The sequence below is a fragment of the Amblyomma maculatum genome, unplaced genomic scaffold (genome assembly GCF_055883805.1).
Source record: "Amblyomma maculatum isolate TAMU_Amacu unplaced genomic scaffold, ASM5588380v1 scaffold_15, whole genome shotgun sequence".
Classification (NCBI taxonomy): Eukaryota; Metazoa; Arthropoda; class Arachnida; order Ixodida; family Ixodidae; genus Amblyomma; species Amblyomma maculatum.
This window is the reverse complement of record NW_028146740.1, coordinates 9,028,598-9,048,769: the sequence shown is the minus strand read 5'-3', so window position 1 is coordinate 9,048,769 and position 20,172 is coordinate 9,028,598. Positions and strand designations below refer to the sequence as shown.

The following is a 20,172-nucleotide window of genomic DNA, read 5'->3' as shown; positions in this document are numbered from 1 at the left end:
GTACCACACTCTGAATCCGCATTTTTTGCAGATGGCTGTTTGCACAGCTCACGTTCTCTTTTGTTTGTTTGTTTTTTGTTAGCGAAATGGACGGTGCGCTGAAACGTTGGTCTCGCGGTCTGACTTTCCAACGAACCTGTCGAGTCTTTCCGGCACTTTACGTCTTTCCAGTTTTGCGGCGCACTTTTTGGATGGGCAATCTCTAAAGTGAATTTCAAAACGTCTGCATGCTTGGTCAACATTAGTTGTCTTTTTCTTCATTTATTAGTGCATCTGCCTTTCTGCCGTATATAGCTCTTCCTTCATTTTTAATTGTGCGAAATATGCAACGCCTTCCTCGCATTCTAAGTAGCGTGTCTGGTGCTCTATTGTGCCTCGTCAACACTTTGACGTCTCATCTGCCTTGACACGTGGTCAGAGGCTTTTCAGTTTCACCGGTGCAGTAAGCACGCGAGTAACTCCTTCTTTGCGGCCAATCTTTATTTTGGGAAACGTCGTGGATATATAGCAGGGACATTATTTACCTTGCATTCCTGTTCCCGTAACCTTTTTTGGCACCGAAGTGCTTAAGTTTTAGGTTCTCAATCAACCAATCGGCGACAGACACAAGCAAGTGTGAAGGGTACCCAGCTCATAAAATGCTGTCAACCGGCCGACTAAAGCTCGATCCTATTGTGTGAATACATGATGTTTTACCTGGCCACCCTGTATATGCAGTACCTGGTGTCATCGACGGTACCGGAACCATGGAAGAATGCAAACATTATCCTCATTCACAAGAAAGGGGACTCTAAGGACCTTAAAAATTACAGACCAATCAGCTTACTGTCTGTTACGTATAAGGTATTTACTAAGGTAATCGCTAATAGGATCAGGACAACCTTAGACTGCAATCAAGGAAAGGATCAAGCGCGGTTTCGGAAACTGTACTCTACTATCGATCATATCGATACCATCAATCAGGTGATAGAAAAATGCTCGGAATATAACCAGCCCTTATACATAGCATTCATTGATTACGAAAAAGCATTTGACTCAGTTGAAACCTCGGCGGTGATGCAGGCATTGCGAAATCAGGGGGTAGACGAGCCATACGTGAAAGTGTTGGAAGATATATATAGCGGCTGCACAGCAACAATAGTTCTGCATAAAGAAAGTAACAAAATTCCCATAAAGAGAGGTGTTAGGCAAGGAGACACAATCTCCCCAGTACTATTCACAGCTTGTTTAGAGGAAGTATTCAGAGACTTGGAATGGGAGCAGTTAGGGATAAGAGTAGGGAGTAAGCTGCGATTTGCTGATGACATTGCCTTGCTAAGCAACTCGGGGGATGAACTGCAAATAATGATTGATGACCTAGACAGGAAAAGTAGAAAGGTAGGCTTGAAAATCAATATGCAGAAGACTAAGGTAATGTTCAACAGCCTCGGGAAGGAACAGCAGTTTTCATTAGGTAGCGAAATACTGGAAGTAGTAGGCGAATATGTCTACTTAGGACTGGTAGTAACCGCAGACCCGGACCACGAAAAGGAAATAACAAGAAGAATACGATTGGGATGGAGTGCATTTGGCAAGCACTCGCAGATTATGACTAGCAGCTTACCGGTATCGCTCAAGAGGAAAGTATACAACAGTTGCATCTTGCCTGTACTCACCTATGGGGCTGAAACGTGGAGGCTAACCAAGAGAGTTCTACTTAAGTTGAGGACAACCCGGAGGGCTATGGAACGCAAAATGGTAGGGGTAACATTAAGAGATTGAAAGCGTGCAGAGTGGGTCAGAGAAATAACTCAAGTTACCGACATTCTAGTAGAAATTAAGAAGAAGAAATGGACATGGGCAGGACATGTAGTGCGAAGAGAGGATAACCGATGGTCGCTGAGGGTAACAAACTGGATTCCAAGGGAAGGAAAGCGTAGCAGGGGGCGGCAGAAAGTTAGGTGGGCGGATAAGATTAAGAAGTTCGCAGGGGTCAAGTGGATGCAGCTAGCACAGAACCGGGTTAAGTGGAGAAATATGGGAGAGGCCTTCGCCCTGCAGTGGGTATAATCAGGCTGATGATGATGATGGTGATGATGATTTAGCGCTGGAGACAGAAGCTCCGAACGGTGCTTTTCGCTTTTTGAATACATGATTGAAAAGTGAGTGGCGCCTTCTAAACATCTTCGTTCATAAGACTGTTCTGCTGGCGAAAACAATTCCGAGATAAAGGAACTTCGCAGGTAATAGTAAGCGGGGGAAACACGCTGCCCCTCCATTGTTAAGTAATAGCACCTTCAGCAATCACAGAGCACCTTCAGCAGCAATCACAGAGCACCAGCTGCTCGTCACCCTACCTAAACAGTTGAGAGGGAATCTGTCTTTCTACTCAAGATACACGCCACTATGTGCTGGAGCTATACAATACCCTATACACACGCCGCTTTTTCAAGCTACATTTTTGCCTCCCAGAGAGCATGGGTGGACTTGAAGAACGCAGAAGAAAAAGTTGGAATGCTTCTGCACAATATGTTTCGATACCTTTTTCCATACGCACACCAGTATCTCATCTTCGGAAATGGAGTAATACAAATCGTTTTCGTCTACAGAGCCTGCCGCAAATTGAGCGTTAGAATTTTCAATTAAATATAGTATTGCACCATTCGAGGATTTCGCCTGAAAATTGTCGTCACGTCTTTAAGATTTCTTTTAATAAGAAGGCAATCATTTTTTACCAACACCCTTCTAGAATAGTATAACCTTTTGAGACCACTCAGGTGTATGTGTTTTCAACGTCAAAACAAATTTATTTACACATACTGCAGTCATAGAGACCAAGCAGGGGGGCAACATTCAAAAAGCAAAAATAAAATCAAACACTACGCAAATCCAGCGTTCCGGCAACAATAAAAGAAGAAAACCAAACAGAGGGCAATGATATTGTTAAGTTTACACATACAATAAGACACTCTTTTCAAAAGCAGCGGCATCCTGAGCCGAAAAGACATTTGCTGGCAGTGAGTTCCATGTTGTGATTGTTCGGGGAAAAAATGAGTTTTTGAACGTATTTGTGCGTGCAAAGTACGGGGTAAGGTTATGGTTGTGGCTATTGCGTGTCTGTCGTGTAGAACGGGGGGATATATAGGGAGCAGCATTAATATCAAATTGACTAGAGTAAAATGAGTACAGAAATTTAAGCCTTGCAAGTGCTCTCCTTCTTTCTAGAGTGGATATGTTCTTCGTAGACATCAGAACGGATGGCGAGATAGAGCTATGGTAAGCGTTAAAAATGAAACGGACTGCTTTTCTTTGGATCATTTCAAGTTTCCTTATATCCTTTTTTAAGTGCGGATCCCATACGATGGAAGCATACTCAAGTTTCGGACGAATTAGTGTGTTGAAGGCAAGTTGTTTAAGTTCAGAGGGAGCGTGTTTTAATTTGTGTCTTAGAAGGCCGAGGTTCCTTGAAGCAGACGAGCAAATGCTATTAATGTGGCTGGACCATGAAAGGCGATTTGTAATGGTGACTCCAAGATATTTGTATTCGCTCACCTGTAGCAGTGGAAGATTGTTTATTGCATAATTAAAACTGTATGGCGCTTTCTTGTTAGTAACCTGAAGAAGAACCGATTTGTCGCTATTTATTTTCATGGACCAAAGGGTGCACCACTCTAGGACATTATTAAGATTTGACTGCAAGCATTTTTGGTCGGTAGTGCTGCTAATTTTCTTAAACAGAATGCAGTCATCTGCGAATAGTCTAATACTGACTTCGGACGTATTTACGGAGTTAACCAAATCATTGATATAAATAAGGAATAAAAGAGGCCCAAGTACGCTGCCCTGAGGCACACCAGAGGTAACGGGTAAAATACCTGAATGAGATTTTTTAACATCGACGAACTGTTTTCTGTTGGAAAGATAGGTTTTAATCCGCCTGACAAGTGCTGTTGGAAGACCAAGATGTTGAAGTTTAAAAATGAGCTTATTGTGCATGACGCGACCAAACGCCTTGCTGAAATCTAAAAAAAATGACGTCAACCTGTCCAGCATTGTCAATCGATGAAGCGAATTCATGCACTGTAGTGACGAGCTGAGTAACCGTAGATAAGCCTCTTCTAAAACCATGTTGAAAGGGATACAGGATGTTATTTTTTTCCAGAAATGACATAAGATATTTAGATATAACATGCTCCATAAGCTTGCAGGTACCTGAAGTTAGCGATATGGGACGGTAATTGTTAACGTTCAAACGATCACCTTTCTTAAAAATTGGAACAACGCGAGCTAAGCGCCAGTCATCAGGGACAACAGAATCTTTTAATGAAAGTTCGAAGAGGCGAGTTAAAATGTGGGCTAATGGTTCGGAATAACGGCGCAGAAACTCATTAGGGATATCATCAGGCCCCACTGCCGATTTCGTTTTTAAGTTTAGCAGCATGTTTAGTACGCCTTCATAGCTTATAAAGTCATCTGGTATATCAGATCCAGATACCTGCAGTTCCAAATCTTGATCACTCGAGGCAAAGACAGAGTGAAAGAAACTATTGAAATGATTTGCAATATCCACAGGAATCTCCGAGACCATGCCGTCAATAGATAGCTGTTTTAGCTCATCTTTAGAATCACGTAGGTAACGCCAAAACTTCTCAGGGCTCTCTCTTAAGAATTTGGGCAGTGCCTGCGAAAAGTAGTGTTTTTTTGCTTCGGAAAGCTTAGAAGCTAGCTGAGTTTTCAGCGTGCGAAAACAGGTAGTTTTATGACCGCTTCGTTTAGTGCGTTTAATTTTGCGATGCAAATGAATGATTTCTCTAGTAATCCACGGATTAGGCTTATTTGTACGTACACGCTGGTTGGGAACGAAATTTTCAATGCAAAAGTGAATAGTGTCCTTAAGTGTAGTCCATAATGCTGTGACGTCGCTAGGCAGGTTATCACATAAATCCCAGAGTTTGTCTAGGATCGCTAGATCATTGGCACGTGAAAAATTTTTTACAGTGTTATTGTTCGCTATCTTATGGTTTTTCTGGGCATCAAGCAGCAAAGACAAATGAACGCTTTTGTGATCAGAGATAGCCGTGTCAACATACACACTGTATTCAGATAAACTAGCGCTGACAAATACCAAATCAAGAATTGAACGAGCGTTACCCACTTCTCTAGTGAAATCAGAGACAGTCTGCACCAAATCACACATCAGCATAATATTCAAAAGAGGGTTGGTTGAATCATTAAAAACACAATCAGGGTTAGCCCAATCAAGTAAAGGAAGGTTGAAATCACCAGCGAGAATAAGGCGGTCATCTTTGAACAAAGACATATGATCATACAGCTCAACCAAGAAATCGGGGGAGGCAGATGGTGGTCTGTGCGCAGACTGTGAACCTCAGCAGTTTACCCTAACAAATAAACTCTCATCTGGTTAAGAACAGTGCCATTCAAACAGTTTTTTATTATGACGGCTACGCCCCCAACACGGGTAGGTCGGTCTCTTCGGAACATTTTATGTGACGCGGGGACAATAACACTGTCAGTAATGCCGTCATGCAACCAAGTTTCGGTAATTATCATTATGTGGGGATCATGGGCCAAAATGAGAAACTCAAGCTGGTCAACTTTATTGGCAATACTCTGTGCATTCAAGTTCACTACGCGTAATTCTTTGAGCGCAGTGGATGCATTCCGTCATGTCTCTACGGCGTTCCGAGAAGGAAGCGCGACGCGTGTGTTATTAACTTCGTCCCAAACGAACAGGTTACCGTCAATTTTCAACTTATCATAAACAAGATACACCTTTTGTTTATTATCTCTTTCTGCCTTCGAGCTTTCCCAAAGCAGTTTGCGTTTACGCAGCGTGTGCTGGCTGTAATCGTTTTGTAGGTATATATTGCTACCTTTGAGCTTGCTTACGTTCCGCCAGACGGCTTGTTTTTCATTAAAATCTTGGAAGTACGCAATGACTGGTCTGCGAGTTCCGCTGAACCCAAGACGAAGAATGCGAGCGACGGACGTGCACTGGACGCCCAGTTTTACACCAAATACATCCGAAATCACCTTAGTTATTAGTTTTTCTTCACTTTCATCCGGGGATTCATCAATGCCATACACAACAACGTTAGAGCGACGACTGCGGTCCTCAAGATCCGTTAATTTGTCCTTTTGCCAAGTAATAATGCTCTGAAGGGAAGCGGTAGAATTTTCTAAAGTGGCAATCTCAGGGGACTTTACATGCATTTGTTTCAGCTGCCCATCTAAAGAACGCAACCGAGAATCGACATCACGCAGCAGTTGCTCGTTTTCTGACACACAGATTTTAATGGATTCAAGCTCTTTAAAGATTCGAGTCTGACCTTCCAAAATACACTGAAACATATCTTCGACTGAAGGTCCAGGGTTTTGCTCAACATCGCCGCAGAGTAGCATTTTGCACATGAAGTAAAATACATACACCAGGTTCATATAAGTGCGTGGGCACGGCACAACAACAAGAAAAATTTCGTTGCCAGAACGAACTTTTGAAAAGGAACAACTAACCTGTGTTGTGAAAAAGAATTTCGTGGTAAGCGACATGATGCCAATCGCTTCGCCGCGCCCACTGCCGAAGAACTGCTGTGGAGGCTCTTTTATAGCTGGGTTCAGTGTCGACGTAACGGATGTGCGAATGTCGGGTAGAAAAGTATCCGGTTTGCTGGCCACGAACGGATGATGCGCAGAAAAGGCAGTGTCCACAGCGCAGCTTGAAACCTTTGGCCGTGTACACATGCCGTTGACAGTTGATGAATCGGCGATCACACACAGGAGAACCTGTGTTGTGAAAAAGAATTTCGTGGTAAGCGACATGATGCCAATCGCTTCGCCGCGCCCACTGCCGAAGAACTGCTGTGGAGGCTCTTTTATAGCTGGGTTCAGTGTCGACGTAACGGATGTGCGAATGTCGGGTAGAAAAGTATCCGGTTTGCTGGCCAGGAACGGAGGATGCGCAGAAAAGACAGTGTCCACAGCGCAGCTTGAAACCTTTGGCCGTGTACACATGCCGTTGACAGTTGATGAATCGGCGATCACACACAGGAGAACCTGTGTTGTGAAAAAGAATTTCGTGGTAAGCGACATGGTGCCAATCGCTTCGCCGCGCCCACTCCTGTTGTGTTATATGTCACTAGACTGGATGGCACGGACTAGGCGGTCGAACTTCAGGGAAATGCGTAGCTTCCTGGCACCTGACTTTGCTTCTCGTAGAATCGACATAAAGCTCGAACTAATGGCATCTGGAGGCTTGGCTTTGCATACGCAGTTTGGCATCGTTGCGAAGCCGAACGAGGCCGAATGTTCCTTCGCCACCCGTCCTACATACCCGCTTTTATTTAGCATCTTGCAACGTACGACCACTTCTCAGTCCGTCTGCAAAACTACTCTAAAAACGGTGTCGCTTCAAAACAGGACAAATTCAGCTGCCAAGAAGCTAGACGTTAAACTGAAACTCGACCGTCTAGTCAGTGCAATCTAGTCCGGAGAAAAAGCATCCCAAGATATGACAAAGTCAAAACGCACAGCCCTTACTAGCCGTTAAAGGTTATACTGTGCGAGGAAGCTACCCGGCAAAGACAATTGCCATCTTCTTATAAGGTAAACTACAACTTCTAGGCTGTGATTAACCTTTCCAAGTTTTTTGTGAATAGACCGCAGCAGTCCATTTGTTAGCCATGGATTTCTGAGCAAAAAATACCAACGATGAACTGAAGATATGTATGTGCAAGCATTAATATTTGTAGTTATTGTATCACATGAGTTTTAAAAAGCAGTTTGATTACAGGGTTCGTTTATTATAGCTGTCCCATCTAAAAAAAACTGGTAGAGCGAAATGGTTATATTTTGGAGACATAGGCTTATTTTTCATCACACTTTCAAGTAGTACAAAAACGGTGTAATGATGAGTTATATCGAAGTGGAATACCCTATGTGGCGTGATGTCACAGAACGTTAAATAAAACATGTTAAATGAGCGTGTGTGGGTCAAGAGCCCTGCATCGTGTAGGTGAGTTAATTAAAGATTCCAAGCCATGGCTAAAAAAGCAATTGGTGTATTCAGAACATTAATCTCGCCCATAATAATGGTGCTACTGTTTTCGAGGCTCCGCAAGTTAAGAATGCCGTCGAGTTCAAGGCGAAAGTCCGAGTAGTAGAAAGGCTGACAGCGATAGACAGATCCAGTTATAGCTGTTAGATGCAACGCTTGTTAGGTGGAAGAAACAACAGGCCCAGTTCTATCCACACAGACTTTAATTTAATAGTAAGTAAATCAAGGCGCCGTCTTTAAGTTAAGAAATCGGAGATCTATAATTGGCTGAACCGCTGTGGCGACCTTCTGTACGATTCAGCTCAGAAGCTTGGTAAAGCGAATAATTTTTCTTCGGTAGATGAGAATCATGTTTCGGAAAGGCATATCTGGAAAATTTTGTGATTCAAATTGAAATTTAAATTCAAATTGTTTATTCTGCAAACAAAATTTACATGGAGGACAGGAAAAAATCTGTCAGAACGGCTTGAGGAGCCCTGACCCCAACCACACGGCCAGCAGGAGCTTGCCGCTAAGGGAAAAAAGTACAATATGACGAGAACATACATGATTCATGGAACATCGTTTAAAAAAGAAACATTACAAAGAAATGAAAGTGAAGTCTTTAGGTTACATCATTGCACAAATATTGAGCGCAGTTTTCTTGGTGATATACGACTGTAGAACACCACGGTCGTTGGTCGTATTAATAACTGCCCAAACACAATCATCAGCAAATAACCTGATTTCAGGTGAAATACCAGAACAGATGACATTTATGTAGATGAGGAATGAAAGCGGTTCTATGACTGACCCTTGAGGCACGCCAGATGTTGCATCAACTTTGCGGGACGTTTTTTCGTTAATCACTGCTTTTTGCCTTCCTAAATTTAGGTACTCATTGATTCGGTTCACAACCGTATTGTTAACAGTACACATTTCTTTCCCTACCAATAAAGAGTGAAGGACAACCTTGAACGCCCTCATAAAATCTAGAAACAAACAGTCAACAGAGAAACCCGGTTCATAGCACCTGTCAAATCATGAGTCAATTCAAGCAACTGTGTTGTACAGGAAAAACTACTACGAAATCGGTACTGCTGGGGATTAAGGAGAGATTGCGCATTCATGTGGCTCATAACATTAGTAAAGAGCACATGCTCAATGATATTACATGCTACTATGATAAGTGAAATAGGACAGTAATGTGAAGCACTACTTCACGGCCCTTCTTTATGTACAGCGACAACACTGACAAGTCTCCAGTCATCTAGCAAGAAGGTTTCTTGTAAAGACATTGTGAAGATGACGTACGGATAATCAGATACTTCAAATTGGCATAAAGAAAACAAAGCGGGTGACAAACCACCAGGCCCAGTTATTTTAGCTGAGTTCAGCGTTTTTTAAACGCAGCCTCCATTCCTAGTTCCCCAGCAGGAGCACCTTGAATAACGAGGTGTTGGTGCTAGGCGCCACCACGGACCCTGAGCCCCCATACCGAAGCTGTCATCAGTACCATGGCGAAAGGTTGAGAGGTGGAGGAAGGAAACCATGAACGGTGGCGGTCGAGGCCGTGGTCAAGTCTCGGCCAATGGGCTCCTCGCCTGTCTACCAGGTGAGGGGCTCCGGGGCCTTCCTCTGCGTATAAGAAGGAACCAGAGGCGACATATATTAGGACCCCTTACACTATCCATACTGTAGCGAAAAACTATCTTCAAAAAAACATTATCGACCTCCGAAAAGGAGTCGCACCGAATTTGTGCAACAAATCATTGCACCAACTGATACCTTCCCGAAGTTTCTTGTTCTGCGCTCTATAGCAGAGTCTAAACTTGTTAACGAGCTATCACTTTTTCTGATTGCCAACTCGCTGAAGGCCATCATTGGGGCAAGATATAAAGCCAAAAAACTAGGTTCTGGTGGCCTACCGATAAAGGTATTAGAGAAAAGCCAGTCAGATAAGCTGCTCATAACAAAGACATTTGCTCACCTTGACATTCAAGTATCACCACACCACAGTCTTAACAGCTGCCAGGGAGTGATTTCTGAACGAGGCCTCCTAAACGAAACATAATTAGATCTCCATGAGGGCCTCCAGAACCAAGGTGTAACTGCAGTTCGAATGATACCATTCAGGCGAAAGAATGAGGAAATAAGAACGAAACATATTGTTCTCACTTTCAAACGGCACGCACTTCTTGAATTCATCAACGTGGAATTCATCGGATGCAATGTTAGCCCATACATACCAAGTCCCCGCAGGTGTTTCAAATGCCAGTGGTACGGGCATGGCAGCCAGACATGCCGAGGACGCCTTACCTGTGCGAAGTGCAGCGCACACGACCACACAACAGATAACTGCAGTGCAACTGACTACAAATGTGTGAACTTTGAGGGCACCCACCCCGCGTACTCACGGTCTTGTGCCGCCTTTCAGGCCGAAAAGGAAGTAATCAATATAAAGGTAACTGTGAAGGTAACATACGGAGAGGCGCGAAAAAAGCACAGAAAGCTCTTTTTTCGATCTCTATGCTGACGCAGCCCACAGAGGTGCCAGGCCGCGTCTAGTAACGGTGGGCATGCAGTGCAATGCTGCTGACGTGCTCCCACCACGGCTCCTCACTAAGCAGCCACCGGCTGCACCAATCTTTGCAATCCTGGAGGTCACTTTCTCCCAGACATCCGGGACACCAAATACATCTGAGAGGGACTTGGTTCCTCTTGAAAAATCTCCTACCTCCATGCCTTCACCAGAGGCGATGGAGGTGAGCATGGACTCCGCAGCGTCAGTGGTGCCTAGGGAGTCCGCCAACGAGACGCAGGGCCTGCTGGACCGCTTCAAATCAAAAAGACATACACCAGTTAAGCCATGTGATAAGGGTGGCGAGTATTAATCCTACTCTATATTCTTTCCATACTTACCAAAATGGCTACTGAGAGCATCATTTATTGGAACTTTCGAGGACTTCCAAAACATCTGAATGACGTACATGAAATTCTCGCCGAAAACAACCTTAGATATGCGGATGATACCACTTCAATGGCAGGAAGTGAAGTGGAACTCAAGACTTCTGATGCGCGTACAAGAAGAGAGTGAGAAGTTCCTCTTGAAAAATCGCCTGCCTCCATGCCTTCACCAGAGGTGATGTAGGTGAGCATGGACTCTGCAGCGTCAGTGGTGCCTAGGGAGTCCGCCAACGAGAGGCGGGGCCTGCTGGACCGCTTCATATCAAAAATACATATACCAGTTAGGCCACCTGATAAGGGTGGCGAGACTTAATCCCACTTTATATTCTTTCCACACTTACCAAAATGGCTACTGAGAGCATCATTTATTGGAATGGTTGAGGACGCCCAAAAAATCTGAATGACGTATATGAAATCCCCGCCGAACACCAACCAAACATAGTTTGTCTGCAAGAAACGCATTTGAAACCAAAAGACAAGTTTTCTCAAGCAGTATCATGTATTCAGTGAAGATAGGCACGGCAGTACTCACCCCTACGGTGGTGTTGCCATTGTAACTGAAAAGTCAATCGCTTGTCGAAACATCTCGCTTAACACAGACTTAGAGGCAGTGGCAATACAAGCCTTAATATTCGGTAAAATAACAACAGTATGTTCGCTGTATATTCCACCAGATTGTAGACTATGCAGCAAAGAGTTTGAAAAGCTGATTGACCAACTTCCAGAACCATGGCTGCTGGTCGGAGACTTTAATGCCCACCACCCATTATGGGGATGTACAAGAACGGACTTCCGAGGTGCACTAATTGAAAAGTTCTTGTCCTCAGGATCATGTTTGTTCAACTCAAAACAGCCAACATACTACAGCTCAGCTAATAATACGTACACAGTCATTGTTTTAGCTATTAGCTCCCCGATGTTCTTGGCAGCTACAGAGTGTGTTGTTATTGATAATCTATATACAAGTGACCATTTTCCCATCTCTGTGAAGTACACAGGCAATAAAAATGTAAATGAGTCTAGTCCCAGGAAATGTAAAGAATATGCGGCCAACTGGAAGATGTTCAGGGAACACTCAGCCCTGCCCTGTTCATAAATTACTGCCTTAGGCGTTGACGAATCTCAACTCTTGATCACGCTGCACATTACGCTGCATATTATAGATGCTGCAGAAAAATACATTCAACAAACTCCAAGTAAGCCACGAAACAAACGAAGACCCTGGTGGAATGCAGAATGTCAGACTGCCCGTGAAACGCACAACAGGGCATGGTCGAAGTTACGCCGATACCCCACGGCTGAAAACCTAATAGGATTTAAGCGCGCGAAGGCAAATGGCAAACGTGTTCGACGCATCTCCAAGCGAGAAAGCTGGTCACCATTCCTTCCTTCTGTGAACTCTTATTCTGATGCACGTAAAGTATACAACAGGATAAGAGCACTCAAAGGATATAGCACTCTCCCAACACCCCTTGTCAGCACTAGTGGTGACTCTCTTGAACATTAAGCAGACACACTAGGGCAACAATTTGAATACATATTCAGCTCAGCGCACTATACAGATTCCTTTTTTGCGGTACAAGGTAACTAAGGAGAGGACGCCAATACATGATAAAAGAACATGCACAAGGGGGTAAAATAGTCCTTTCACCATGCAGGAGCTGAAGATTGCACTAGGCGTGTGTGGGAACACAGCACCAGGTCCTGACAGGATCACATATCGAATGCTCAGGCACCTGCATGCGGATACGCTTGAAACCCTACTCTGCCTGTATAATAAAATATGGCCATAGGACGCTTTCCTAAAGCATGGAGGGAAGCGATCATTGTCCCAATATTAAAACCCGGGAAAGAATCCACACTTGCTGCTAGGTATCGGCCTATTGCACTAACCAGCTGTCTATGCAAGCTTTTTGAAAAAAATGGTAAATCGTCGCCTTCTCCATTTCCTTGAATACAATGATCTTCTTCATCAAACCCAAGCTGGTTTTAGAGCTGGGCGGTCAACAGCTGATCAGGTCATTGCATTTGCGTCTTATGCAAGATATACTTTTGTACATAATTAAACAGCATTTGTAGGGGTGTGTTTATTCAGTCGACGCAGATGGATCCAGCTGCTCGGGATGAACTCGCAGCGGGGCGTAAGGCGTAGCGAATCACACAGACAACGACCAACTTCTTCGTCCTTGAGAGCGGCAGCACGCGACGCATATGAGTTGCTATAACGATGAAGATTACCACACTACAGTTTTCCCCCGGGAAGAGGAGCCATCCTGGCAACTCATGGAGCCGAAAGGACAGACGGATCGTAGTAGGGCTTGATTCGGTCCACATGAACTATTTCGCGTCCACGGCGACGCAAGTCCGCAGAGGGCGTAACAGGAGATGTTTTTTGAAGGACTCGGTATGGGCCGTGATACCGAGCAAGAAGCTTCTTTGAAATGCCGGCGCTTGTGGCAGGAACCCAGAGCCACACCAGGGAGTTGGGTGCATATGAAGGCGCCTCGCCAGTGTCACGATGGTGTTTTTGTTGCCACTGGTTTTCCTTTGTAAGCGAACGAGCGAGCCGACGGCATTCTTCTGCGTACTTGGCGGCGTGCGAGAGTGGCATCTATTCAGAAACATCAGGGCGGTAGAGAAAAAGCACGTCCATTGTGCAGGTTGGCTCGCGCCCGAAAAGAATAAAGAAGGGAGAGAATCCAGTGGTGGTCTGTATCGCAGTGTTTTACGCGTAGGTTACAAAGGGAAGAACGTGGTCCCAGTTGGAATGAGCGTCGTTGACGTACATGGCCAGCATGTCACTCAGAGTGCAGTTGAAGCGTTCTGTCAGGCCATTTGTCTGAGGGTGGTAAGAAGTAGCGGTGCGATGAATGATGCGGCATTCTTTCAGTAGGGCCTCGAGAGCGTCGGACAAGAAAACGCGTCCGCGGTCACTGAGCAGTTCCTTCGGAGTCCCGTGGCGAAGAATCAAGTGGTTGAGAAGCAACAAAGCAACGTCTCTTGCGGAGGCAGAGGGTAACGGTGATGTTTCAGTGTAGCGAGTAAGATGGTCTACTGCCACGATAATCCACCGGTTTCCAGCAGGAGTAGTAGGAAGAGGGCCATAGAGATCTATGCCAACGCGGTCGAACAGACTAGCAGGGCAGGGTAACGGCTGCAACGAAACGAGGGACTTCTGAGGAGTTTTTCGGCATTGACAAAATTTGCAAGTGCGCACGAAATGTCGTACAAAGCGGTATATTCCACGCCAGTAAAAGCGCAGACATAAGCGCGTGTAGGTTTTCAATACGCCACTGTTAGCATATTGTGGATCACCATGGTACGCAGCACAAATGTCGCCACGGAGATGACGTAGAAGCCACTTCCGTCCATCAAGCAAATAATTGCGGCGATAGAGAAGACCGTCATGAAGGGAGAAGTGGTGGGCTTGGCGTACGAGCGCTTTGGATGAATGACCGGGAGTAGTACTTGAGAGAAAATTCAAAAGTGCATTGATCCAGAGGTCATTCCGCTGCTCGGTAGCCATGTCGATAGTGGCAATAGTCGACAAATCGTAGGCACAGACGTTGTCAGACGAAGTATCTCTAGGCAATGGCGAGCGCGAAAGAGCATCAGCGTCCGTATGCGTCAGGCCTGATCGATAAATGACATGAATGTCAAAATCCTGGAGACGGAGAGCACAGCGAGCAAGGCGACCGGATGGGTCTTTCAAAGAGGCAAGCCAGCACAAAGCGTGGTGATCGGTCACAACGTAAAACGGGCGGCCATACACACAGGGACGAAATTTTCTGATGACCCAAATAATGGCCAAGCGTTCCCTTTCCGTGACTGAATAATTATATTATGCTTTCGTCAATGTTCGGCTGGCTTATGCCACAACATACTCGCTGTAACCAGGCTTACGTTGGGTAAGGACGGCACCAAGCCCCATACCGCTGGCATCAGAGTGGATCTCCGCAGGCGCAGTCGGATCAAAGTGGCGTAGAATGGGAGGCGAAACCAAAAGGCGGCGTAACGTGTCGAAGGTTTTATCGCAGGCTGGCGTCCAGGCGGAAAGGTTGGAGCAGCCGGCAAGGAGCTGGGTCAGAGGAGCGATGATAGAGGCGAAGTTCAAGATGAAACGTCGAAAGTAGGAGCAGAGGCCGATAAAGCTCCGGAGCTGCTTCAGGGAGGTTGGCTTCAGAAACTGCAACTGCGCGTAGTTTGGTGGGGTCGGGAAGAATGTCGTCCTTAGAGACTACGTGGCCTAAAATTATATGTTTTCCAGCGGCAAAGTGGCCATTCTTCAAATTCAACTTAAGCCCAGCATCGGCGAGACATGTGAGGACATGCTTTAGGCGGAGGTGAGAAGACAAGTCGGTAGAAAAAACTACGATGTCATCCCGGTAACAAAAACAGGTCTGCCACTTGAGTCCACGAAGAACAGTGTCCATGAGGCGCTCGAAAGTAGCTGGGGCATTGCACAGGCCAAAGGACATAACTTTGAACTCGTATAAGCCGTCTGGTGTTATAATGGCAGTTTTCGAGCGGTAATCAGCCATCGGTACCTACCAGTAGCCAGAGCGCCAATCCAAAGAGGAGAAATACTCGGCTCCCTGTAAACAGTCCAAGGCGTCGTTGATTCGCGGCAGAGGATAGACATCTTTGCGCGTGATTTTGTTAAGCCTACGGTAATCGACGCAAAACGGAATGGAACCATCTTTCTTGGTGATCAAAACAACCCGAGAAGCCCATGGACTGTTAGATGGCTGTATGACGCTCCGGCGAAGCATGTCGTCCACGTTGTCAGCACTGACTTGGCGCTCAGAGGCCGAGACGCGATAAGGACGCTGTCGTAAAGGTGCGTTTGTACCAATGTCGATTGTGTGCGTAACGACAGACATGCGACCCAGAGCAGTGTGAGGAAGTTTGAAGGCAGAAGTGAAGTTCTGTAGAAGAGCAGCGAGTTGATCGCGTTGTGCGGGTGGAAGATCTGCGTCAATAGCTTGTTGAAGAACATCGGGTGGTGTCGAAGCGGTCGCTATATCGCAAGAGCTGAGAACATGAACGTCTAATGAAGTAGGCGTAGCAGGAAGAGTATTTACAAGCGCGGGATCAAGTTCTTCAATACGACCGAGACACTCGCCGCGTAGCAGGACGGACAGGCATGAAAATGGATTTGAGACGTAAATTGCACTAAGGCCATCTTCGAACTTGAGAACAGCAAGTGGAAGCAGGAGGCATGGATGGCGTGAAGCGGCGTCGGAATGTGTGAAGAAGACAGTCGAAGCAGTAGCGCGTTCACAGGAGAGTGAAACGAGGGCAGCAGAAAAGGGAGGAATGTCTGTGTCACTGGCGACAATGAGTTTTGCTGACCGGGTAGGGACGTCACATAAGACGGTATCACAAAGAGGTAAAAAGGAAACTTCCGCGCGGGCGCAGTCAATAACGGCACAATGAGTGGAAAGGAAATCGTAGCCCAGGATGATGTCGTGTGAGCAGTGAGCCAGTACAATTAACTCGATGGTGTATAGGTCGTATTCGATGAGAACACGGGTCGTGCACGCCGCTGAGGGTTGAATGCGCTGTGATGAGGCGGGGTGAAGCGCAAAGTCGGAAAGCGCAGTGGTCACCTTACGAAGACGACGGCAAAGAGATTCACTGATGACGGATACGGCAGCGCCCGTGTCGACAAGAGCGAGAACTGCGATGCCGTCGACAAACACTTTTAATACGTTAGCGGGAGAACACGGAGGACTTGAAGGGTTCGAACCAAGCGCAGTTCTTGCCCCGGGAACTGCGACTGGTAGTTTCCCTCAACAGCGCCGGTAGAACGTCGGGGAAACGGGGACGGGCAACGGCGACGAGGGGACAATGATCGGAGAGTTGTATACGTTTGATTGTCACGAGATACAAAGTCGGAACCGGGCGGATTTCTCGGCGAGGGCTGGTCTGTATCGTAGTATTTCCGGAGGTCAGGTCGACAAGATGGAAGGCGTTGGCGGCAAAGGCGTGCGACGTGACCCGGCAGCCCGCAAAAGTAGCAGATTGGCCGGGTGTCCGCGGTACGCCAAGGGTTCGTAGGGCGCTGGCGTACCCTTGGAATAGGGACATGGAATGCAGATCCAGGCAAAGGCGAAGGAAAATTGCGAGGAAAGGCCTGGTAGGAACGAGATGCTGATGGCAGTAGCGGCCTGGCCGCAACTTGGTTTATGTCAGTGGTGCCGTTACTTGCGCCGGCACGGGGCTGGGCGGCAGCACAGGGCTGGGCGGGAGCATGGAGCTGGGCGGAAGGACATCAGCGATGTGATCTTGCACGGCACGCCGCATGGTAGGGGCCAAAGACGGAGCCATGTCAGGAGCAAGGCGGCCAGTATCCTGTAGCTGAGGGACCAGTAATAGCTGGCGGGCGACCTCTTCTCGAAAGAAGGCTTTGATTTGCTGAAGCAAAGGGCTGTCCTCTGATGGGGTAGAACCGCCCAGCGCTAGCGTAGAGATGGCGTCATCTCTAACACCGGACCGCCGGGTAGAAGCGCGCTCTTACGAAGCACGTCGTAGCTCTGGCAAAGCTTGGTCACGTAACTGACCGTGGCAGCATTTTTCACCCACAGCATCTGCCACGCGGCGTCAGAGATGCCTTTCATGATGTTTTCGATCTTATCCGCTTCGGACATTAGCGGATCTACACGCTTGCACAGGTCCACGATGTCTTCTTTATAACTGGTGAACAACTCTTCGGCATGCTGAGTGCACTCACGCAGCTTGCGAACTGCAGGGCGGCGGAACACTTCCTCAAAATTCTTTTTAAATGCAGACCAAGATGGCAGGTCTGCCTCATGGTTGTGAAACCAGAGGTTTGCCACGTCAGATAAAATATTACGTTACTTAGCTGGATAGCGTCGTCCCATCTGTTTTAACTACTGGCGCGCTCATATGCCGACAACAAATCGTCGACGTCTTGGTGGCTGTGCCACTGAAGAAGCACAGATCACGCTGCCGTAGAGCTCCAGAACACAGCACGGTGGTTGGGAGGGGCGACGATGTCGAGGCAGTGTCGTCCGGCATGCTGGAAGCAGAGGGTAATGTGCGGCTTCTTAGTTCCAGGGTGGCCGGGAACGTACCCAGCAGCACCTGCACCAATTGTAGGGGTGTGTTTATTCAGTCGATGCAGATGGATCCAGTTGCTCAGGATGAACTCGCCGCGGGGCGTAAGCCGTAGCGAATCACACAGACAACGACCAACTTCTTCGTCCTTGATAGCGGCAGCACGCGACGCATGTCAGTGGCTATAACGATGAAGATTACCACACTACACATTGTTTATCGGTCTTTTTCCATCTTGAAAAAGCATATGATACCACTTGGCGCTACGGTATCATCCGCGACCGCTTCTCTCTTGGCATCCTATTGAACATGTTGAGCACACTGAGAAGTTAATTGTCTGAACGGACCTTCAAAGTTCGTGTTGGCAATGCATTCTCAAAGCAGTACATACAGGAAAATTTTGTCCATCAAGGTGGTGTTCTCAGTTGCACACTTTTCATGGTCAAAATGAACTCTCTAAACAGCGTGCTGCCCAAAACCATTTCTTGTTCTGTTTATGTTGATGACGTCCAGATAAGCTTCCAATCTTGCAGCCTGGCCATCTGTGAACGACAGATTTAGCTAGGTGTTCACAAATTATCTAGGTGAGCTGATTACAATGGGTTTAAATTTAACTCTGAAAAGAGTGTTTGTGTACTTTTCTCTAAGCAGCGTGACATCGGTCCTGACCCCAATATTACACTGAATGGTCAGAGGCCTTGCCTTTAAAAAGGAACACAAATTTCTTGGCGTAGTTGTGGACGGAAAACGTTCCTTCATTGCCCACATAAAACAGTTGCGACTGAAGTGTCTCAAAGCAATGAATCTGCTAAAAATTTTCTCTCACCGATCATGGGGCAAAGATTGCGACTGCCTTCGGAGTCTTCTGAATAGTGCAGTTCTATCACGCATTGACTATGGCTCGATGGTCTATGTGTCAGCATCATCCTCTGCTCTAAAATTGCTCAATTCCGTGCACCACCTCGGCCTTCACGTCGCCACGGGAGCTTTTCGAACTAGCCCAATTGATAGTCTTATGTCGAGGCGAACCGATGGTAACTGCAACGAAGAAGAAAATTTTCTTGTGCAACGTATGCCATGAAGGTACTATGCCAACTGGATCATCCATGTCGCCGGCTCCTGCCTGAGACAACTAGCACAGAATTTTTCTCAGGAAAACCATCTATATCGCCACCATACCCAACCAGAGTTACCACGCATATTGAACATCTGGACATTCCGGTTACCAGTCTTCATAAAACTTCCATGAAAGATCTATTTTTTCCTTGGGAAATAAACGCCGTTAATTGTGATCTATCATTCCTTGAAGTCTGGAAACATGCGTCCCCTATTGTCATACAGCAGCACTTCATGTCTCTTTAGGCAAAGTACATAAGCAATGAGTATTGCACTGATGCTTCAAAGTCTGCACAAGTCTCCTGTGCAGCCCACGGACCACATTGTTTATAGTAAAAAACACTGAACAGACATACAAGTATATTTAGCGCTGAATGCCATGTTATCCTGTTAGCTGTGAGACACATTATAGAAAATAAAATACAGACATCGATTATATACACAGACTCCTTCAGTGTTTTAACTTCCCATTCTTTTTCTAAGTGGCATAATAAGACCCCAGTCCTGAATTTTCTTTATAACACTCTTATGTCTGCCCATAAACTAGAACTTGAAGTTACACCATGTTGGGTGCCAGGCCACCGCTGGATAACGAGGCAGCTGATAGGCTTGCTGCATCAGCTGCCCTTCGAAACACTACAGATATTGACAACATATCCTATCAGGACCTCAAGCCACGCATCAAAAACATGATTCAACAACAATGGCAGCAAGAGTGGGACACAGCAACTGAGAATAAACTGCACACAATTAAACCAAGGATAGGCAGGTACACTACAGAAAAACGAAACAGATTCAAAGAAGTAGCTCTGTGCAGGATGAGAATAGGTCACACATACACAACACATTCATACCTTTTAACGAACTCTCCTGCACCGCGTTGTTCGAGATGCGGTGACCGAGTAACAGTGACCCATGTTTTAATTGAATGACCGAGACTTTAACAGTAAAGAAGGCATCATTTTCCCGTATTA

At 46.2% G+C, this 20,172-nt stretch overlaps 1 pseudogene; it reads left to right on the top strand.

The window, feature by feature from the left end:
- The window catches only part of LOC146172009 (transient receptor potential cation channel subfamily M member-like 2), a 765,506-nt pseudogene that overhangs the window by 142,197 nt on the left and 603,137 nt on the right, over positions 1-20,172 (top strand).